This window comes from Anser brachyrhynchus (genome assembly GCF_964034855.1).
Source record: "Anser brachyrhynchus genome assembly, chromosome: 16".
NCBI lineage: Eukaryota > Metazoa > Chordata > Aves > Anseriformes > Anatidae > Anser > Anser brachyrhynchus.
The window spans coordinates 13,530,666-13,554,546 of record NC_137734.1 but is presented as its reverse complement, the minus strand read 5'-3'; the positions used below and the strand labels follow the sequence as shown (position 1 = coordinate 13,554,546).

Here is a 23,881-nt window from a genome sequence, read left to right as displayed (position 1 = left end):
GGAAACACTAAGGTCTGCACCACCGTATGAATTCCACAGACATCATACATGAAATGTATTTGTAATTATCAGTTGTGTCAGTATGATCAAGGGGAGCAAAGACAAAAGCTCCCTGCTCAGAGAGGCTGACTGTCTTCAACAGATTGGGCCAGGGAACCACGCAGGGACTTGGCTTTTTCTGCACACAGGAGCAGTGTGTGCTCCAGGCTAGTAGTTGCTGCTGACAGCAGCACTGATGCTAGCCAGCTGCGGGGCTATCGCAGCTCCTCACCCGCAGCCAGCAGCCCCCAGGGAGACGGGGGCGAGGGCTGAGGCATAAGCTGACCATATGTCCAAGCAGCTCGGGGGAAGGAAGGATTCCTGTCCCGGTGGCTGCGCAGAGAACACAGGCTGCCCAGGGAAGGTCTCTCTTCCTCTGGCTGTGGCACAGGGCAATATTAACTCCCATTTCACCTACTTAGCCAGCACACACTGCGGCAGAGCCCGGGTGTCGTTGGGTCAGTCTTCCCCTACCAGGAACGGCTTTTCACTTCAGCTTACCCCAGGATTGTCAAATCTCAGCATTCAAAAAATCAGGACTCGGGACTTGAAGGATGAAGCTAATCTGAAAAACATTTCATTTTAAACTGACAGTTGTCTTTTTGAGTTCTAAATCATTATTTTTGATCAAGTTTCTAAATTTCTTCCTCCATCTGGGAGGACCAGATATTCACTTAGGTCTAGCATGCCAAGAACTCTGGCTTTAGCAAAAATACTGACAAAACCCAGGTAAGACTGACACGTTTAGCCACATCACCAGCTGGTTATTAGGATAACGTTAATGTTGATGTGGGAAAACTTGCTTTTCCTGCAATATCCTGTGGATTCAAATGTCTTTAAGTGTGCATTAACTTGGGGGGAGGGGTATTATTATTTCATATCCTTGTTTATTTTGGAGTTGTTCTTGTAAGAAAAAAAAAGACAGAGATGGGCAAATAAGGACAGCAATGGAAAAGCTAGAAGCCTCAAGCTTAATCACTTCTATTGAAAAAAAAAAAAAACAACTCTCAAAGCATGGAACAGCCATAGCTGAAACCAGGAAGAAATTCCATATTGGAGACTTTGTACCTTGGAGACATGTTTGGAGAGAACTAGCCTGCAAAACACAGCTCTGCACTAAAGCATCTTTCTACCTCTGAGCTCAGCACTTCATTCTTTCTGGAGCAGAGTGTTTCCTTACCCTTGCTAAACATTTTGCTGTACAAGGTGCTACTCAAGCATGCAGAACAATGCCCGTTCCTCTTTACAGAGGGATTTGCCTTCCTCACATTCTCAGGCGCAGCTAACCAGATTGCCTTCACATACCCACCGAAGTTTGCAAAAGGAAAACCTCCAAGAGAGCCAACAAAAACAAAGCATGGTGGGGGAAGGTATCTTACAGCTTCAGTGCTATGGAAATTAATCCCTTAGGAAAGGTAAAGCGGGAGCAGAGTTAAAAATTTTGACACAGAAAGTTCACTACTTTATCACATTCCTCCTTTGGGATTACATTTTCCACACATTTGAGGCTGTTTCACAAAGTGTATTGTTCTCCTTTTTAGGAAACTAGCATAGTATAAAATAGTACAAATCTGACCAATTGCTACTAATCAGAAATAGCAGCTTGGAGAATTCTGCTTTAACACACTGGTATATGGAATATAACAACCTGATCTCCACTTCCTGCCCAGATCAAAACTCTAGACCAATCCTCATTTCCAATCACATACGATTAATTGGAAACAAAGTCAGAAGCTCAGACAATTATGCAGAATATGCAAATTTTAAAGGGCTTATCCTAATTCCATTCTTAATAACTAACAAAATTATACCAAAAGCATACCTAATGTTGCCACATCTAACCAGTGCATTCAAAACAGATTAACACGCAAGTGTCCCAGTGCTGTGCTCACCTTCTGTCAGTAAATCAAAAAAACGCCATTTATTAAACCAAGTGCTTCAGTTTAATTTTGCATCAAATGTTAGATTTATTCTCAAAAAGTAAATGTTGTGAAAAAAAGACTAAGTGTATAAAACCTTAATTGTAACCAACTAGTTCACATTTTCTTGCCTACTTTTGACTACTATAAATTTTCACAGATTATCTCACCTGTCAAGGATAAAACACATCATTTACTTAAAGTTATTGAGTAACTTAGTCTGAATGTAAAATATGTGATAGGATGATGTAGCGTTATCTGCTTCTTGTCCCCTTTGTCAAATGTAAAGAGAAGAGGTATATAGTACTAGGGAGAGCATTTAACTGTGCATTTGGAGTTCTGGCTATTACTTCCAGTTTTGTTGAAAACTTGCCCTTTAACCTTGTAGGAACAAAACATTAAACTTGTCATCGAATCCAAATCCTAACTAAGCTACCAAACAGGATATTGCAGCAGCCGATTACATTGACTTTCAGACTGTCAGAAGGAAGAGGGTGCAGAAATGCATTAGTGTTCGTGAATTACGGATTATATTTTCACAGATTGACTTCCCGTGTTTAGATCCCCCTGCACTCTGGAGGTGTGAACATCTGCATATACCTAATACAGCAAAGAACAGACGTTCACATTTCAGTTTGAATCCCAAGGGGTAAAGCTACATAAAAATATGTGCTTGTCAAGTAAAGGCATAAGGCATAAGAAAAATAAGCATGTAATTTAGAAGCAGCAGCAACAGAGGTTGGAACATGTCCACATGAAAACTTAGTTCAAGTGGAGGATCACTTCATAACTATACCTATTTATGAAATAAAGTTGTTTTGTCAGTGAATCCACATTTCCCTGTTGCCTAGATAACCAGATAAAACATAGTTACAGCAGTCCTACGGACTGTGCTCTGGTATGAACTTCAAAAATCTGAGGTTTGCACCAAGAACCAGATTCAATCAAGTAACAGCAAAAACACTGCACGAACAGGAGAACCCAAGCTTTTCTCAAACAAAGAAAAGATCGCATTGATAGAGGAAGAAATATCCATTGTTAACGATTTTCTCTTGGAAAGCTGAAGATTTGCAAAAGATGCCAACTCCCTGAAGTTAATTTGTGGTTCAAGAGGGAGCGCGCGTTCCCGCGTGTGGGGAGCACAGAGCGTCCCGCGTAATTCTGGTTAGGAGTGGCTGGGCAGGAGCCAGGCCTGGATTATCTCAAACTGATAGAGAGAGCACACGTGTTTAGAAAGAAGAACAAGTGCCAAATATGCAGTTCCTCGCTTCCATAAAACATAAGGTGTTTTATTTCTGCATCAGATGTTTCAAACACAATTGCCTTCTATTAAGTTTCAATGTAAACCACTTTGCTTTCCTAATGTAGCATGAACTTTAACTGTGGCCATTTCAGAGACATTACGTGGATACCGTATCACCAAACAAAAAGATACACATTTGCTGTCTCTCTGAAAAATATTTTTTCCCTTTGTGCCTCACCCTGTCTGAAACCTGGAGGTTTTTCAGCTTTTTAGCTCTTCTATATCTGTACACATGTTAGAGCAATTTTCCTAAATATTTATTATAAATATTATGTTCTTATTAATAGATAGACAAAAAAAAAAAAAGAGCGTTGGCATTGTTTTGTTTCATAGGACCCAAATAGGAAAGAGCTGGAATAACGTGCTAACCAGCAGGCAGTTACCAGCTCACGGCAAGCGTCGCAAGGACTCCGGTTTCCCTTCCTTGCGAAGCTCCGCTCATCGAGCGCTGTTGGCAGCAGGCACGGCACTTGCGTTAAAATACTTGGGGCAGAAGACTCATTGTTCTGCAGTCATGACAATCACTGGAATATGCATCGTACTGCATTACTGATCAAAAAGAGGGACAGTTTAAAGGATTTCTTTTAATCAGGCAATGAGAAAGGCTGCTGATTAGTTGGCTGCTTCTGGCTCACAGGCTAAAACCTGATCACAGGTTTCTAACAGCAAATTATAGGTAAAGCCAAGGAAAAGTCAGTAATTTCAGCTGGCAAGGGTTCACGGGACTCCTTTCTTCAGTTTTGATTCATAAGCAACTTTGTGCAGCCCAAGTTCCAGGTTTGCAATTCAAAACCTTACAAGTGAAATCTGAATGCCCTGTTTCTTGTCAAGGAGAAAAAGCATTGCACATTCCTCCTGAGGGCTTTGGTGACAGTCACTTCAGGCTTGGGTCTACAGTTCCCGCTAAGCTCTGGCCCACGTTTTGCAGGTTGTGTTTTGCCTGCTCTTTTTCCTACAACTAATCCCATTCCTTCCTTGAGGAACCAAAGAGGAACTGATCTATAATGAACTTCTACAAGGGCCCTGTTTTAGGAAAGTAAACAGAAGAAGAGAAAACAAAACAAAACAAAAACAACAACAAAAAAAAACAACCTTATCCTGAAAACTGTTCTTCCCCCTTCCACCAAATGGCTCATCCTTCCCACTAGAGCAGAGCTCCTGGGATCACCACCAGCCCGGCTGAGGGTGCCCGTGGGACGCTCGGGTTTCCCCAGGCTGAGCCTCTGCATCCTGCCCGCTCCAGGCTCGGTTGCCCAGAGGACATGGGTGCAGATGCAACAAGCCTGCAATGCAAGTATTTCTCGGCCTCGGTGTCCAGAGCCTTTTCAGGGATCTCCAAATCAGCCAGCTGACCCAGAACTGACCAAAAGTGGCCTGAAGGTATTCAGGAGCAAACAAGACCTCTAGAACAGTATTTATAGCCTCTTAAGAGGAAGCAAGACCTGCCGATAGGATACACCTGAAGTGTTCTTGACCTCTGAACTAGGCTCTTCCAACGCAGCCCCTATCAAAGAGCAGAGGGAAGCAACGTCCCGTCTTCGGTGTCCGCACCAGCTGCAAGAGCACACAACAAGAGAGCCCACTGCGCGCAATGGATGAGGTGTGAAATTAGTTCTGTCATCTCCGCACACACCACGGTGAATCAGTCCTTCCTGAGGGCTTCAGCAGATCAACATTTCCACTTGTTTAATTTGAGATTGAGGCAAGAGCACGCAGGACCCTGCCTCACCCTTCTCCATCGCGCCAAATGGCCAAAATTACCCCAGGGCTGAACAAACCCCCCGGGAGAAGAGATGGAGATGCGGGGGGTGGGAAGAAATGACCACTTCACCTTTTGCTGCTTTTAGTGGATTCTAATTAGGAATCTGGCAGTGCCACCCCCTCAGCGGGAAGCCCACATTATTAACGCTGGCATCAAAAGCAAGCCGACTGCAAGCTGCAGGAGCGGCTGCCGAACTGGCACAGCCTTCCCTCCCGCTCTTGGCCGAAACACCACAGCAGATGTCTGAAGAGTTGGTGTTTCTTTCCCCATTGCCACCCCCCGCCCCCCCCCGCACGACCTTATGCCAGAGATTACATGTACAAGTGCCAAGGTAAAGGTTCCTAATGGGTCAAAGAAACATCCTTAAGAAGGGCCTTACGAAGGGCTTGCTTCGAAACGTCTCTGCTTCCAAACGGTGCAGCGGGGCTGCGGAGGAGCGCGCAGTCTGGTGGGGGGCACAGAGAAACGTATAAGCATTCAGCTGTAATTATAGTAATCTGGTATAGTCAGTGCAAAAAAACAATGGCCTTTCCTCTCTTGTTATTCTGAATCATTTGTAGATGTTCATGTTTTAATCATATTTTTCCACATGAATCAATATGAGAGAGAGAACGACAGAGAGATAATTACGTGCGCCGAACAAATATTCCACCTAACGGAGGTTGTGCTGGGAAGGGCTGCTTGTAATTAATGAAGTACTGCCACACACTTGTCAAGTGCAACCAGCTCTTTAAGGGCAAGCCATCATTTCAAATTCTGAGCTCACTGAAATTTAACGAAATTGGAAAGAAAATAATAAAGTTGTGCAGCATCTCTCGCCGCACCAGGCTCTGAGGAGCGAGCAAAGGAGCTCTGCACCTGGAATGCAAAGCTGCCTGGTGCCCAGTTGCGCTGGGAATGCAAAGCACAGCCTCAGCTCTCTCAAAGCGTGATCACGGGGGCATAACCTTCCCAAAGAGATGTGGAATTACAGGACAGTGTTAGGACACCATGGCTGAAATGCAAAAGGTTTATTTCAGCTCATTTCTCTCTGTCAGAAAGTCTCTCTTCCCTCACGCCGAGGAAAATAAAGTGAAATCTCCGAAGTGCTGACCGGGATTTTTGAGGATCTCCATTTTAGAAATACCTGACCAAGACTTTTCTGGATCCAGACCTGAGCAGAAAAACAAAACAACCAACCAAACCAACACTACCAAAACCAGCATTCCTTTTGCATACAGGTCCTAGAACGAAACAGGTAAGTGACACCCTGATCTCCCAAAAGTCTGAACCAGCACCCCAAACCCGGGGCTTTCCGACCCCTTCCTGTTGGATTTAACTCCCAGCATTCAAATGAATGTTTTAATCGCAACGGCACAGCAGCAAGCTTCTAGCTTGAATTATAATACTCCACCAGCTCAATGTGCCAAAAACACTTCCCTCCTCTCCCTTTCCATACTAGTTCTCCTGTTTCTCAGCTTTTAAATACCCCCTTGTTCTTTCTAGGCATTCATTGTGCAACACAATTTATTTCTGCAACACATCATTACAGCAATAGAAGTGTGAGAGTAGGTGGGGACAGTAGACAAGCAGAGGTGTGAAAGGGTGGTAACATACTAAGTGCCGCAGTGAGCCACCAGTCAACACTTTAAGGTTTCAAAAGAAGGGGGGAAAGGAGGGGAAGGGAAAGAAATGCATCTTCGTGGGCTTTATAAAGTTTCAGGAATATTAGGGAGCTCTTGTGCAAGGCGTACACTGCCTTACAGAGCCAGACACACAATGCACTTCAGTTAGCCACAAATAAAAGACAGACCTCTACATATGCCAATACCAGCACTCCATCATCTACCCCTTACAGGGATGTAGCCCTCTCTTTATCTCCTTTCTTTTTGCAAAGCTTCTTTCTTGACAAGAAGGAAATATTGTTTACAAGGGGGAAAAAATAGCCATTTCACACATGCATCCAAAATAGCATTCCCAGGCGCAAGATAAAGACACTAAAAAGTGTAGGGAAACACTCTTACATTTTACATCCATTGTTTTTTCACTGCAAATTTTGTTAGCATTATTTTTCCTTCCAAACCATTCAATAACATCATTACTTTTATTGGAGGGTGGGAGTGAGATTTGAAGGGCCTGAAATCCTCTCTTGCCAAGCAGTTCTAAGCCATTCAGGGAGAAAATGCAGCTTAATACAATGGCTATGGATTCAGTGAAAGATTTGTACAGAAACAGTGCACCACCAACCTTAATTTCTATGGGTGTGATGAAACCCTACTCTTACTAACTTCACCGAGACTACAACTTCATCCATAAAACGCAAAGAAACAGGAAAGGAAAACCTGTAGGAGATGAGGAAAGTAGAAAGCATGGCAAAATAACAGCTTAAAATTATGCCTTATATCAAACAAATGCCATCCAAGCAGCCGATGCAGCCTAATATTCTGCACCCTCACCTTTCATCGCTCTGCAGACCAGGGGAAATGCTGCCACCGATGAGGCAGAACCTCACTGACAGCACTCACGTTGCTCCGAAGCAAGAGCCAAAATGGGCGGCAGCCCAGGAACAAACTGGGAGAAGAATCCAGAAGCAGAACTGTACTGCAATGGAGCACTGCAGGGAAGAGGCTGAGCCCTTTAAAATACCCTACAACTTTCCATCTCAGCACAAGCACTTGCACCCCCTATTCCTTGCCAGGAGCTGCTGTAGCAGGTGCAAAAATGTCATTGTGGTAATCAGCCAGCTAACAATAAAATCTATTGTGCATGAGATACCTTAAGAAATTAGTTGCATTGCACACAATGAGAAGGTGAGGAATAAACCGACTGGCAGCCTTTTAGTAAAGGCTAACATGCTGCTTCTGCTCTCCCACTCTCTACATGAATGGCCTCATTCTTTACAAGGGGGACTTGGTGAGCCTTAGGGGGTTGTAACTCATCTCTAAGTATTTGAATTAGAAAGAAACTTTGTATTTAGTACAAGGTCATAGCCCCAGAAGCAAATATTTTCCCCACTTCTAAATTAAGGCAGAAAAATCCCATGCCTGTTTCGAAACTAAGAAAGTGCAAAGTAATTGGAGTTAACAGAGTAAAGCAGTCTCTGCACTAACAGCTAGTTTGTGAATCACCCGCTCCTAAGCAATGAATCTATAAGGAGCTTCAGTGACAATCTGAGCCTTAACTTAGCAATGCTGCCATTTTCCTCCTTGGGCCCAGAATTTCACCTTACGTCCTTTTTATGGATACCAGCCAAATTAATACCCTACCAGCTGTGTGTAAACCTGGACAGAGACCAGGGGCCATCATGCAGTAAGCTGTTTCATGCTGACCAGCACATGGAAACCCAATATAAGAACTAAGATCTTTTTTCTTTTTCAATGTGAAAAAATCTAGAAATACTTACATATTGCTTGCCACATCATTCAAGCAAGGCTATCCCTTGCCACCTGATTCTTACAAGGACTTTAAAACCGTGGTTTCTGTGCATACAGCCAATCGTTGTATCAGTCATGACTGTCCCGTAAAGTCCAGCCATGAGGAAGGAGATGCCAGAGGCATGAGCATTAGCTATGAAAGCCTTGAACACAAAGAGCCCAGAGAATAGATTTCATCCCGTATCAGGAGAATAAAAGCCGTCTTGGAAAATACAACAGAAACAACTTCTTTCCATGTGAAGGATGAGAGAGAAACAAAGGAGAATGGATTAAAAAAAGCATGATTCTTATACTCAATTGACAAAAAAACATCTCCAGTAAAATCAAGAGAAATTGCATCCAGTGTCAACCAAAAACAAAGCCTGGATTCCATAACTGACTGATTTCCTGGGAGATTCCCTTTATGGAAATGTCTACAGCTGTGTCTGCTTAGTTTTAGCCTCACTGAAATCCACTGTCATCATTCAACTGCTTTGTAAGTGGGTCACCCTCAAGAGACAGCACGAAATGCATTTTGCATTTCCAGAAACACAGAGGGAACCACTTTCTTCTGTTTTGCACATTAACAGTTTACTGTAATCACTACACAACTTTTTAATTTCTTGTGTACATCTCTCCCTTCCTGCTGTATAGGCCTTCTTCCCAGCCCTGTTACTCAGCTGTTCTGCAGAGCCACATACTTCTTCACTCGCTGCTGTGCCTTCAACAGGTATTTTTTCCTCAAATGTGGGAATTCTTCCTTTCCAATTGGGCCATCATCCAATCTTTACAGAACATACCTTACAAGAGCAGGTGCTTCATATTGAGCACAGATGCCCAGAAATTCAAAAGTTGATACATTTGGGCAAGAAACTTTGCCAGCTCAAGCTTCCTCATTACAATTTACATCCCTTCTAACTAAGGCCACAGAATGAAGAACACAGATTTTCTGAAAGAGCCTCAGCATTTCTGCAGTGCTGAAAGAGATGCACATGAACAAAAAATAAGCAAATCTAGTACGTAAATAAATGACAGCCATGCCCTGTTTTTGAAGAAGGATCTCCCAACAACAGATCATAGATGCCTTCCTTAAAGTAGCATTCAGTGACAGTCTTAGAGCAGTAGGATGTGTATTTGATATGTACTTGCAATGTAACACATTTTCAATGCCTTATGATTAGAAATGTATCTGTGCAAAGGACAAAACACATGTATGTTGCCTTTATTTGTACCTGCAAGCTGAGCAACAAATCAATTACAGTTCAGCCATCTATGGCTCGGGTACAAGTGCACATCTCTGAGTGCCAAAGATGGATTAGACAACTCTGGCCAAGTACAACTGGAAGCAGTGTTGAGGCTCATGTACGTATCCACTCCAATACGCTGGCATGTTCGTCTCTGAGTGAGCCAATACCACATCACCCATTTTGCAATACAACCATTATTTGTACTTGCAAAGGACACAGTGCTGAATTTGTGTAGCTTCAGGGCTCCAGGGGAACCGTTCCTGCGCTTTATGTGTAATTTCTCTTTGAGCAAGCAATGCTGCAGGAATCGCAGCCCTCAGTGTTGCTATGGATCGTAGCAGAAACAGGAAGAGAGACCAGGTGGATTTGTGGATGACTTAGTAACTTAAAAAAAAATAATCTTTCCACTGGCCCTGCCTCAGCACTGCTGGAATGTCTTATTTACTCACGTAAAGAGGAGGTTGTGGGGACACAGCTTCTCTCAGTCAGTCTTTTATTCAGCTGGAGCGGAGCTGAAGAACTGAATCACATTTAAGTTTGTAGAGTGGCTGTTTGGTCCCCCCCACACACACACACATTTTTTCCTTCTTCTCTTCATCCAAGATTCAGACAGGAAAGCAGCACCACTTTTCACTGAAGCCAGGGTGCTTTGGGAAACCTCTCAACTGGCTTTTGAAATCTTATTTCCAGGATCTGGGAGAGCTTTCCAAAAAGCGCCATGGCCCACCCACATTCAAACAACACAGACTCTGGAGGAGTCCTCGCCAGCCCCAGCCTACTGCAGGACACGTGGGTGGGCCTTCAACTTCTGGACACTTGCTAAAAATAAATAAATAATGGGACTTCAAAGCAAACTAGCTGAAGCACTTCAGAAAATTAATCATGCCTGGTGGAAAAGATGATTAGTGGCTTCTCGTGCTCTTTTTTAAAGCTATTGATCTTGGACACAGGAAGGAGCTTTCATATTCTCCACAAACCACAGATGGTCAAAAGGGTCCTGGGAGGAAGAGACAAAAGGGGGTCCTGAGAGGAAGAGACAAAAGGCAACCACAAGAGAACTCCAGAGGGTAGCAGAACTCAAGGTGTGTCCCAGGACCCAGTCATACCACTGCGAAGGATGCACTAGAAGAGCAGCAGCAGCTTGTTTTGTAATTTTTCCTTTCCTTCAGCTTTCTTAAGTCATTGTCTGTATTTTCTACCTTCAAAGCAGGTATGCTCTGCAAGTCATTTCCCAGCACACCAGACACACTACACACTCCAGAAACACCAAACCAAATGATTTGCCATGCCTTTGGCACTGTAAGAAGGCAGAGGCAGGAATCACAAGACAAAGACAACAAGGTCTTTCAAGTAAGCCAACTGTTTGATGATTGAAATAGTGGAATCTCTCTCTCTGGACGATTCTGTGGGCTTTCTGTAAACTGAATTTTCCACATAACAGATAATTGTTTTAGAAAACACAAACTATAATCCCTAAATTACCTTCAAGCTAGTCTGGTGCAGGGTCAGGCTTTCTTCTGGGAAGCACTGTCCATTTTCATCTCCAATCAAAATACAATTAAACGTCAGAAATAACCACAGTTTCTCTATAGCTAAGATGATACATACGCTATTTTTATTAGAGCAAAACCCGTATTTTTAAATGAACTTTCCTAGGAAGCTTAAAATTATATTCAGTCATAAACTTACGACAGCAAGTAAACAGGTCTAAAATTTCTCCCCCAAAATGCAGTGGTGGCTACTCACAGCAAGTGAGTGCTCTGAAGTAGGACTTACTGAGCTCCGCATGATGGGTAGGTGCCACCTGGCTCTTCAGAAGACCTGCTCTTCCCAATATTTGGAAATCCATGCACTGGCCATTCCTTACCCTGAAATATATGAAGGTGTTTTCTTTTGTTTTGTTTTGTTTTGAGTACATATGTATTAGCAGACTGACCAAAATTAAAATTCAAACAATTAAATTTGTCTGTTTGCCATTTCCCTTAAATTATCTTGGCTTCGTGCACCTAGTTCCCTTGTGGCAATGAGCAACAAATGTAATGGCACAATTACAAGTATGGAGCAGCAGAGAAACAAATAGCAGGTGCATGGGAGAGGAGGGAAAAGGGGGGTTGTTTAAGTTGGCAAATGTTCCCCCAACTACGTCTTTAGGAAGGAAGGTAGAGGTTCCAAAATGCCTTCACGGAAAATAAAGCACATTTAAACTCCAAGCAAGGAACTGCTCTTGTGATCAGAACTCTCTTTCTGAAAGAGATTTAAATAGCTGAGGCAGCACGGGAGCCCTTGATGACTATATTAACATTTTGACATTTCTTTGCAGAGTCACTAGAACTACATTATTAGCAAGGATCTCACAGCCTTAAATTCCACTGTGGAATACTGTATTGGAACAGTGGAAAGACAAAAAAATCTCAGTAATTTTTTTCCCATTCTTCTCACAATAGTTGCCTTCCTCCCACAAGAAATAAACTACTGCTTATGCTGTCCCATCAGAGCACGCTCCCTCAGAAGGAACCATTCCCAGGAAAACCAAAGTTCAGACAGCTGCTGAATTTTATTTTTAATATAAATAACCTAATTTGAAAAAGGCATTTGCATTTCATCCTACTGATTGTTTCAGAAGATCTTGCTATAATTCCAGAAGATGAGCAGAAGAAATCAACAGTCGGAACGCATTACCTGCAATAGTTTTTCAGTTTTGTTGGGGACCAGAAAGAAAGGCAAAAGGGAGAAAAGGGAACTAGAAAGCAAGAGTTCCAGTCATCGTGCAGTACAAAATCAGTGCCTGAGATTCAGGGTAGCACAATGCAGGATGGCCTAGAACCCCACCTGTGGAGCAGAGTGAAATTTTTCTGCGCTGCATCCTAGCTGGTCAGAGAAACTGGGCTGCAGCAAGCATAAAACAAGTCCCTAATCACAATACACTTGATTGAAAAAGCATCTAGCATCTAATTCTATTACCAAGCAGAGCTGTAAAAAATGTTTCTCATCATAAAATAAAATGAGTAAGTTTTGGCTACTTTACTGACTCTGTAAAAACATGATAGGATAGGTATTAGGAAAATAAAAAAGCCAAAGGAATTTTTCATGCAGAGCAGTGTTGTCTAGAGGTGAGCGCGTGGGAGCTGGGAGACCAGCAGTCTACTCCCGGTGCTGTCGTCAGCTTGCAGTGAGGCACTGACCAAGTGGCTTCACACCCGTAAGGCTGAGGTTCCTCGGGTGTCACACGGGTACCACCATCACCCCCAGCCGCGTCACCGGCACGCTGTGTGACTGCGACTCGCGTAATGAACAGGGTGCTTTGGAGACCTTTTGATAGACGTGCTACAGCGGTTGCAATAAGTGTTATTTATTATCGTTCAAGGCCCGATTCTAGATAGACATATAAGCTAAAGACCTTCTCAAGGTATTTATTACCCTTCCCATGGTATTAAACTGTTTGTTTTCCTTAAGATTGGTAATACCTTAGGGTTAAAAATCCCTTTTTATTAAGAAACTCTTACTTCTACTAACATGAAGATGATGTCTAAATTTTCTTTCAAATAGCAGAAAGACTCCCAATATCAGTGTCCAAAATTTTACACAATACTTTCGATGTTGTAGCATTATCTTGTACTGAGCAATTATCACACTGTACTATTTTCTACATGCATTCCCCAATACTCAGGGGGGTGCCTGTTTCTCTGCTTCCCAAAACAATTTATCATCATGGCATCTTTTGTTATTCTATACTTCTACAAGACAGCAAAGAATAGCAAATCATCTCACAGTATTTTCAACACAAAATGAATTGGCCATTCAAGAAAACACCTTCCCCTAACTAGGGGATAAAATGGTAGCGTACCCACCAGATCAAAGACCACACTAGTCCTTACTGGTATACCTGACATTTCTTTTCCCTCCGGTTTGATGCTGTAGCATCTGCCTGGACCAATATTCAGTAATTCCTGTTCAATGCACTCTTTACAGCACCTCAGTTTTACTCGGTGTGCATTTATGTAAATTGCTATTATTTACACATTAGTTACATAGTTGACTTTTTATTATTATTTATAAGCCTGCTGATGCTACCTTCTGCATTTTTTCTAGTCCGGAGTTAATGAGAGCCCCAATCCTGCTATCAGACCACTGGGGTTAATTTGTTATTTCAAGTCAATGTGGTTTCAAAGGAACTCAAGCAGTTCCCATTGCCGGATCAGGAACAAAGTGCTCATACGCTGGTATGGGACCAGCTCTCAGGAGAGTAGCAGAACCAAATGAGTACTCCAGCCTCTTAATTTTGCTTGATCGTAGCACTTGTAGTAAAGTATCTCTCAGTGAAGGCTTGAGACAATTAATTAGGAAGCACCCTGGAGTATGAAAAACAGACTATTACTGTCATTTGAAGCCAATATTTATTAATCTTCAAAATTTCTGTAAGGAAAGGTTACACAAACAGGGTTATTTTATATTATACACATTTGCTTTAGGTCTTTATTCTGCCTAGGAATAAAATTTAAATGCAGCAGGGATGACCCTTTTGCAATATTTTAAACGTAGCTGTTAAACATTGCTTTACTAATAACTTGTCCCATTTTTCCAACTGCATGATCACTTCAAAAAGATGAGATAGACTGTGGTGTAGAAATCAAAGAAGAAATATCGGGTCATTTTCCACAAAATACTCATTTTACTTTGAAGCCTAGCAGGCAGTACCAACCTGAAGGCAACAGACATTATAAAGGAGTTTGATGCTGAAAGCATCTGGGCTGAAAAAGGCAGAATAAGAAAGAGACCTTTAGCCTGGATGTCTCAGCTTTTCATATGGGTGGCTGACAAGCTGGGCTATAGGGTAAACCATAACGTGCCAAGCACCACGGAGACTGGAGCCAAGAAAGGGATAATTTCAGGCAAGACCCAGTCTCTAGAGCCAAAACCACTGGCCTGAAAGCTTTTCTCAGAAGGTTTGCTGTTCCCATCACTGCTGGGATGAATTTTAACTCATTATTGATCAAGGGAATTTTAAAATCAATTTTAATTAAATGAAAGATTTCTATCATGGCTTGTTCTGTGTGGAAGTCACACAGACGACATATAAATATATGGAGGCAAATCAAGCAGAGCAGATTTGTAGCACTTAGGCCCTAAACAGGTGAGAAAGAAGCCAAAGTTACATCTCAAAGCAAATTTGTTATAATAAATTACCTACAAGACATCCCTCTTCCCCCCCACCATTTTTGCCTTTGCCACTGGGATTTACTCAGACTTGCTTTTTCTTGCCTAAGCAGCGATTTTTATTAGGTTCTCCGTCATATCTCAAAACAACTGGAAAAGAGCTAAAGGAGACTACTACATGGCAATGCCTGGCAGCGGTGGATTGCTCAGCTTACCAACAGCGAGGTTCAGCATGGTGAAGAGGAGCAGCAGTCCCTCAGCTGAGGCTCCATCTGTACAGACAACAGCTCGTTCAAATCTCAGGCCTTTCTGGTTTCCAGGGCAGGCAGGTACTGGGATCTGCTGCGCAAGACATAACAGAAAGAATGGAAGTAATAAAAAAAAAATGTCTAATGAAAAGATTAATCGACAACTTCAGGTAGGCACACAAATCCACTTACTCACTGGAAGGAGCTTAGTGAGATGGTTTATGCCTTCATCCCACAAGGAGTGAGGAGCAAGCCTTCGCTCTCTCTCTTCGTTAGCTAGATCAGAGACTGTTCTTGAGATGCCTGAGTTTCCTTCGGTAGCACCAGGCAGGAGAACAAGGGTTTCATCTCATTTCAGGTGCAGCTGGCTGTCTGATAGTGCCACTTCCCAGGTCCTGGCCATATATATGGGTTTGTAAAGCAGTTTATAGAGAGGCTCCGAGGGAGCTCCACCAAAATCAATGGACACCAGGCACTTATGCCATTGCAGAAAGCTCAGAAAGAGCCAGAGTGTATCCTTCCACACCTGCATACTCCAGTTCACAGCATTCTGCCTCAGGCAAAAGGTCATCCCAGTGCCAGCGCCACGGGTCACAAGTTCAATCCCCAAGATCAAACGTGCATTCAACTGAGGCTCCAAAGCAGATCAATGGAAGATGACTTAGTCATGCACAGGCAGTGCTGCACAGACTCATGAGCCTCCTCTATCACTTACCACAAACATAAGGCTGTTTGTGTACAATTTAGGTTTTACAATTATTAGTTCATTAACATTAATTCATTAGTCGTCACAGCAAGTTCTCTAAGTAGAGCAGCCTTACGCTGGTTCTTTGGGTAAGAAATCAAAGGGCCAAGGGGTTAAGTGACTTGCCAGAGGTCACAGAAAAAAAAAATCAATGGGAAAACTGGAATTAGAACTAAAAAAATGCCCAATTCCTTGCTTTGCATTTAATCCACTTTGCGTCACTTAATCAAAGGCAACAAATAAAATAAGCACAGTCCCACATGGCTCCTCACAGACAGAAAAGGTTTTTTTCAGCCATAAGGTCCCTACCAAGCCCAGTTAGAATCTACAAGGCTTCCCTGTGTTTTCAGATACAATGCATACTGCAGTAAATAGGTTATTTTACAACCCTGGCCCAGTTTTCAAAGTGGCCTCAATCAGAGTTGTGCAAAACATTCATGTCCAACCACAAAATTACAATCAGTCTTTGTTTGAATTCAGCCTGTGTCCCCAGCCAGCAGTGGTTAGGCCGAACTCTTTGGGCCTGTGCACTGTTAGTCCAAGGTTTTTGCAACGTTTCTGCCCTGCTTGGATTTCTCTGAATATTTATAGGCTGCTGCTCTGCAGTGACTTTCATGTTCAAACTGTGTTGGCTGGTGGGGGTGGAAGGGGATGTAAATAACAGACAGAGTCACATGTTTTCCACTACCCCGCTTGTTTTGCTTCCAGTAAAAAAACGAGCGCTATGAGACACGTGTTGCAAGAAAACAACTGCAAGGCCTGACTGAGGGGCATTTAAATTAGTGTTAACAGTATTTCTACACACTTGAATGTTTTCAAACGTCCAGCTATTGTGAAATCAGAGTCAACAGTTTGGAGATTCAAGCAGACCTGTGGAATTAAAATTTGTAGCATTGCTTAATATTTTAGGGGTGGGGATGAAAAATGTCCCTTTCAAAAAGTCCTGACTGTGAAGTACCAAGGGAAGGAATTCACCTGTAAAGTCCATACCGTGTTCTGCCCAGCGATCAATGCACTCCAAAGAGGGATCCACAAAGTTTAGTCAACACTGTGCTGAAACTTGCGCCGCGTTGAGGAGATCAATGGAGAACATGAAGCGCGTCGTGGTTACTGCTGTTGGCACTTACATCATACCCAACAGCATGAAGAAATCAGAAAAGCACGCAAATTTCCAAATAACCTCGTCTGCTGTGCAGAAGCGTAAACAAGACCTTACATCATATCCATCATCTTGTGCTTCGGCTGGTTTAACTACAGCACACTCAGAGTATAATGGGATGGCTTACTTGTTTCCTAAATGGGTATTTGTAGTTCTGAGACACAACGTGGAGGTGTTTCAATTCCAATGAATCCCGGCTCTGCACAGATGCAGATTCGCTGTCGTCTGTAAATGTGTTCACGCCTCCTGGATTGTGCACGCAGCCTTGGCCATCAGGTGGCTTGCTGCTTAAAATACCAGCAGAAAGCCGGTTCCGTATGGGAGAGAAATAAGCTGATGGCACGGTCTCGAGTTGTTTGCAGAAATCAGGCCTTTGAGGACTGTGTGTCCAAAAAATTCCCAACAAGGGCTAAACAAAGGAAATATCCATTCTTGTGTTGATGGCTGAGTGTTCCAAAAATCTGAGAAAACAGCAGTCTGTACGTCTGGTTGACAAGTCACCCTGACTGGAGATATCTGCAAAGTTCAAGTGAAACCGTAACAAATGACTGTTGAAAAGACACAGCTAAGAAGCAAAACAGAAGAGAGAAAACAAGCTACAAACACCTAAAGCAAACTGCTTGCATTGTCCGTGCACAAACACAGTTAAAGCTGATCCACAGCAGTAACAGAAAGTTTAGGCTGCCCCAAGCCCTTTGTAAAATACCCAAATCTCTGAGGACTGCAGGGAGCATTGCTTCTTCTGAGCGCAGGCTTCTTCCAAGAGATTTCCAGTCATTCTCTCTCCCGCTAGGACAAAAATACTTGAAGGATTCTCTGTTTTATGGCATTATTGTACTTTTACATGAGTCTCTTCCAAAATCTGGGTCATAAGAGGGCAAAGAGTATGAAACAGATAATAGAGTTTGCATTGTTTTACTTTTTCTTTCCCCAAATTCTAGTTACTTGTAATGTAGCTGTTATGCAGAAAGGAGATATATTTCCATGTTGTCCACTGAATACTCTGCTGCTCATAAAACTAGCTGCGTAATTGCATTAGAGGTTCACAGAAATGTTCTATTAATGTAAAATAGATATTTCTCCCCTGGCAATTTTGAACATAGTGTTTGTCCCCACAGATTTTCAGCTTTGACTAAACAATGAGGTACTTTTGCTTTGTAGCTATGATGAAAAGACATTATTTTCTACAATATTTTTTTTTAAGATAGCTGTTTTAGCTAAAGATTAATTTTTCCATGAAAAAAATCTCAGTAGATAAAAAGTCTTCCGTTGTTTCTAGCTGTTTGCTAATTCACTTGTAGGTATATGAAGGAGGGGAGGGTCTTTCCAGTTTTTATTGTCTTGTTCTGTCCATCCTTCCTATATTTGAACGTAAGAAGATTTCAGCATTCACTAAAGCTGTAATACAGACTGGTTGAAACATGAGCAGTGCAGCACACGGAGTACTACACAGGCACTACAATGACCTTTCCTGATTATCTTGTATTCTGTCATGAGTTAAATGAGGTCATTACTGATGTTACTTGCATTCCTCTTCCTTGGCCCATGACTTCAAAGACTAATGGGCCCCTTTTGTCACTGAATTCTTGTCAAAATGTTCAGTCCAATCAGGCCCCTAATAACTGCATGTAGGGTAACATTCACAGATGAAAAGAACATGCAGACACATGCCTTATACATAATTAATCCTTCCAATGAACTTCATGAATTTCAAAATTACACAAAATGGAACAAATCCAACAGATAGTCTCCCGTGGGCATATGAGGTCACGTATCCTGCTAGAAGGGCGAGGAAGTGCTATTTAACATGGATACCCAGCAATGACTCACACAGTGTCAGTAACTGATTTATTTGCCCTTCCTGCTGCCATCTCTACAGCTAACCTGAGGTCTGACAACATCATCAAGACTCCAGGAAGCCTGCCTATCATTCCAGGAACCGAGCACCCAAAACTCTCACTGGGGTCCCAAGAAGTCCAAGTCTCGCCATCACTGCTGCTGTCATCGAGGTGGAAAATTCTTTCAAATGCGTCTTGCCAGTTCTAGTTACTCACATGATCAAGAAAACATTCAGATTTCTACCCAGAAAGCTCTGCTCCCACCAAATAACAGTATTGGGAGTGGGGGTAGGGTGGAGAGAAGGATTTGTTCTTGGAATCATGTAAAAGTAGTGGTTGACAATTTTCTCTCTAACGAAATGTTTGCCTAATTCGGTCCTGGCAAGGCTGTGCACATGTGGCAGCCACATCAAAAAGCCTGGGCACTGGCACAAAGAGCAAGATGGCCTGAAGTGGTTTTCTGTGCTGCTACACGCCAACTGCATGCTCAAACCCCAGCTCTCACACTTAGGTCTTCTGTCCGAGACATGATTAGTGTTGCACTGACTAGCGGTTTTGTCGTATTTGTTCAGAATTGGTGACATGAACCCAGACTTCTAAAAAATAACATTTGTATTTTCCTCCTCCCTCTTAATTCCACATTAATCTCTCCCTGTGTTATTACTGATAGGTATCAAAACATGTCAGACATACCAAAATGAATATTTTACAGTGACCTTTCCCAAATTTTATGGAATGCGTTTGACAAAAATAGTTTTCTTTCTTCGAAGTAGATGTTCTAGTAGTAGAAGAAATGTTCTAGAAATCTTAATATTTTCAATATATGAAAATATCTTTCTCCATCAAGCTTTGTGCATGTGTTAAAGCCTACATGCATCTACAAGCATCAGACAAAAATCAAACAAAACATGTAAACAAAAAAATATGAAAAAGGTCATAAAAACAGCTTTATGCATACGAGAATTTTAAAAGTTGAATTTCTTGTAGGCAAAATAGCAGGAATTGATTTTTTGAGACAGACTATCATAGAAAAGGATGACTCAAAAGGTCAGCAAGTTCTTCCCCTTGCACAAGTTGGATAAATATTTCAACACAATTCCTGGATGATTTCAATCTAATTTGTTGCTAAAAATGTACAGTGAAAGAAATTCTAAGCCACCTTGGATACATCTTTCAGTGCGTCGTAACTTTCACCATTTATTTTTCCTTAATATATTACATAAATCAATGTGCAATTTTGTAGTAATTGAGTCCAAGTACTTTTTGACTTATTCTATCTGACACGGAGAATAAAATCCACGTTTTCTTTCTATCAACTTCTTACATACAGCAAAGGTAACCACCTCCTATGCTCTGCATATGGTACTCTTAAAAATATGTACCAGAAGGTACATCTTTTTTGTTACCACCCAACATACTTGACTCATTTTCAGTCTCAGAACTTTTACAAATTCCACATCCTTTTCTCCCCTCCCATTGACTTGCCAGGTCTCAGCATGACACTTTGAATTTGGCTTTCCTGAAATTCAGCCTCTTCGTTTTAAATATCTCTTCTACTTATCAGAAAGTTTTGAATTCCAGCATCATGCTAAAGAACATCTGCAGCCCTTCCCAGCTCACTCTTATTTGCAAATCTCGTACTTCATCTTTTTGGTGCACAGTCCAAGATACTAGTAACAATGTTGACCATATGTGAGCCCAGGACAGTCAGCTACAAAACCATCCCTTTGATATGCCCTCCAAGTCTGACATCACACCTTTTTTAACCATTAATAAAACGTCTGCAACCCCTCCACCGCCCCAAATACTCATCTATTTTTTGGTCTCTTAATCTTGACCACTTTTTCCTACTTTGTTAATAAGATACACTGTCAAAAGCCTCACTAAAATTAGGGCCTATCACATCATTTCTTTTTCTCCTAATCTAATGGACTGGTTATCCAAGAAAGAAAGAAAAGTTGGAGAGTCTTTACTTACTTTCACTCACACTAGAATGTAGGCATCTAGCTGAAAAAGCAGGCCATGCAACTTCCATCTATGCACTTGCATTTTGCTACTTACTCACCGTACACAAATAGTTCAGGACCCGCTGCCAGGCACTGCTGGCCCACAGCACCAGAAGCAGCCCTACACAGCAACTGCTCCTTGAGTGTTCTTCAACACGTACCAGTAACACTGGGGTTAGCACAAACAGTCAACTACAGCTCTGGAAACATGGCATGGGGAGGAGGCGCTCATGACAACAGCACGCTTTTGTGTAACAGTCTATACTCAGAAGGGTTACCCATGAGTTAGGAGACATGGGCTGAAGCCCTTTTTCACTCAGAAGCAATTCAAGCCCACATCACCAAATGGTCATAGACTCAAAGGCCAAGGACAAGCCATTTAAAATCATCACCTGCCAGTGAAAAACAGTGGAATGTGCAGGCCAACTGTCAAAGCAAACAAGGGAAGTTGCATTTCAGAATCAGAGGGCTTGGAAGGCCAGTCTTAGAAAAAAAACAAACAGCAACTCTCAGAAAGAAAGAAGCCATGTTACAGAGAGATCGTGTCCCATCCCACTACCAGAACGTCTGAGAAGCTGTAATAAAATTTAAGGACCCTTCCTGCACGAGAGATGCTTGAAGCTCAGCATGGGAAGAGGCTGAGATAAATAAAAGCATTCTGCCAGAAAGCTTATTTGCAGAGAGACTGCATTAGCAGATAACTTTCTCCAAAAAGAATATAGCTTCCACTACTAATAGAAGTCATAGGCACTGGGTTTGGTATTCACAAACCAGTGAAAACAATACATTTTGCCCTCAACAGTTAAAGGGACAGAACTATAATCTGAAGGAACCACACATGCATTTGCCCTGCAGCAATGTTACGTCAGCACAAGAGACTGGAAAACAGTAGTTTATAGTAGTCTGCACTTAAACCTGAGGTTTTCAGTTTCACAGTGGTTAGATCTGATTCAGACAAATAAATTCAGAAAACAAACAGCACACTACACAACACTGCAGCAGCAGAGAGCTTAATGCGCTCCATAGTTAGCAGATTGCTCACCGTTATAAATTACACAAACAGGTCTGCTGGTACATTTCGAGAAGTAAGGTTCACAAAATTGACTCCAACTGACTATGAAAGTCCTGTAGAAGAGGATGTTTTCAAAACAAAATCCACCCTCCAAGAAAAGGAGCTAGAAGGTCACCATCCTCCCCAGGGAGACATAAAGGGCACGAGATAAGGACAGGGAATTTGCTGCAAACGTGCGCTCGCCCTCAGCCCAGACAGACAGTCCTGCTTGTTGTCCTCACCCACAGCTGTAACCTTGAAGGACACAGTCATGTGCTGCTGACTCACAGTGATGCTTATGACAAATAAGAACATGTGTTTTTTTTTCCCTTCTTCATCTTGTACTTTATCACTCATCTGCTTTAATTCATACAGAAACTCCCCATCAGTTACTGCAAGCATACAGGAAAAACAAGGCCAAATCCAGGCTCCGCCGGGATATGCTATGGGTGCCTGACCTGCACTTGCTGAAGCGTTTTCCTGAATTTACCGGGCGATACTTGCCCTCTACAACAGGAGATTAGCATTGTCCACGGGCACCTTCTACAATGTCTTAACCAAAGGCCTCAGCTTGGTGGTAATACACAGGCTCCATTCCAGACACGAATCTGAAACGTTACGATTGCCAACCTGCGGTAAGGAGGGTGGGAGAGCAGACAAGAACAAATCACTGCAAATCAAAATTCCGAAGTGAATGAGATCAGACAGCTCCTCAACCTTTAGATAACCCAGCTACTCCCAAACTGCTGTCCCCAAGCAAAGCACCCCTCGTGCCTTTGACGCCTCAGAGCCTTCCCCAGTTCCTACCAGGTTTTAGAGGAGAGCTGCTTCTATACCCTTCAGTAACCTGATAAAGCATTTCACTCCAGTATTCCAGAAATGAAGTGCCAGTCTCTCCACAAATTACCACAGAATCATTAAGGTTGGAAAAGAGCTCCAAGATCACCTGGTGCAACCATCCCCCTACCACCATCACCCACTAAACTGTGTCTCTAAGTACCACGTCCAAATTATATTTGTTATTGGGGTTCTGTCAATAAACTTGATTTTGCCCCATCTCAGTATCTTCTATCAAGGAATATTAGCCTCAGCACTGGACCGCCAGGTCTGACAACAAGGTAACATTTTCTAGCTATGCTGACATGATTTAGAGAAAAAAAAAAAGCATCTTCTAACAGTTTGATTATAGAGACCCAGACTTCAGTAGCTGTTATTAAGACAATAACGATACTCCACATAAAAATCTTAGCTTTCAGAGATTTAAAAAGGTGAAATAAGGCCAAGACCAAGGACTAAATGATTAAGTTCTATTTTAAAAGTGGATTTTGAACAGAATTACCAGCAGGGCATTTTTCTTAGGCGCTGCAAATACACCATAGATCATGTTACCTCCAGAGATGGAGTTTTTCCTTTCTACAGTCCCTCTTTTCTTAATCTTTAAATAAAGAAGAGGATCAGCCCCTAGGTTTCTCCAGAGACCCTTACAAGCTGCCTACTGGGGGACCTCAGGAGACTTAAAGTGAATGCTGAGATCCAATTCAGAAATACAGTATTTTCAAAGGACTTTTCATGGGGTCATAGACAAAGCATGCCACTGTGCACGGAGGACTACCAGCACTATTCTTGTGCCCATTTTCCACCCACAGATTCACATGAGAATCTCAGGAGCCTCTATAGGAGACAGTGGCTATTAGGCAACTATTCAGCTTTTTATACCGTGTTTATTTTGGGTGGAAAAGGCCATGTCATATAAGCAGTGACAAAACTACAGTCTGGAAGTTTTGTCAGTGTAACTACTCTTACAGTAGTGACTCTTGCTGGAATAGCTAAGTTGGCCGAAAATCATGAAAGAGCCCATCTCCGTCCATCGGGGCCCTGTTTGCAAATGGCAGGACCGTAACACAGGCTCTGTTTGCTGAACTATAAGCAGAGGTTTTCTGTTACAGAATGCAGCCCTGAAACAAACCTGCAATTAACTCTAGAGGCAGAAACTGTAGAATGAAAAGAAAAATTAAGAA

The 23,881-nt window shown here is 42.4% G+C and overlaps 1 protein-coding gene across 1 annotated transcript in view; it reads right to left on the bottom strand.

Annotated features, from left to right (window-relative positions):
* Window positions 1-23,881, bottom strand: part of LOC308178992 (uncharacterized protein) — a 383,170-nt gene that overhangs the window by 230,521 nt on the left and 128,768 nt on the right. The window contains exons 7-8 of the mRNA XM_080558356.1: window positions 15,032-15,158; window positions 11,439-11,530 (exon numbers count right to left, since the gene is read on the bottom strand). The gene's annotated coding sequence lies outside the window, so the exon portion shown is untranslated. The remainder of the gene's footprint in view (window positions 1-11,438; window positions 11,531-15,031; window positions 15,159-23,881) is intronic.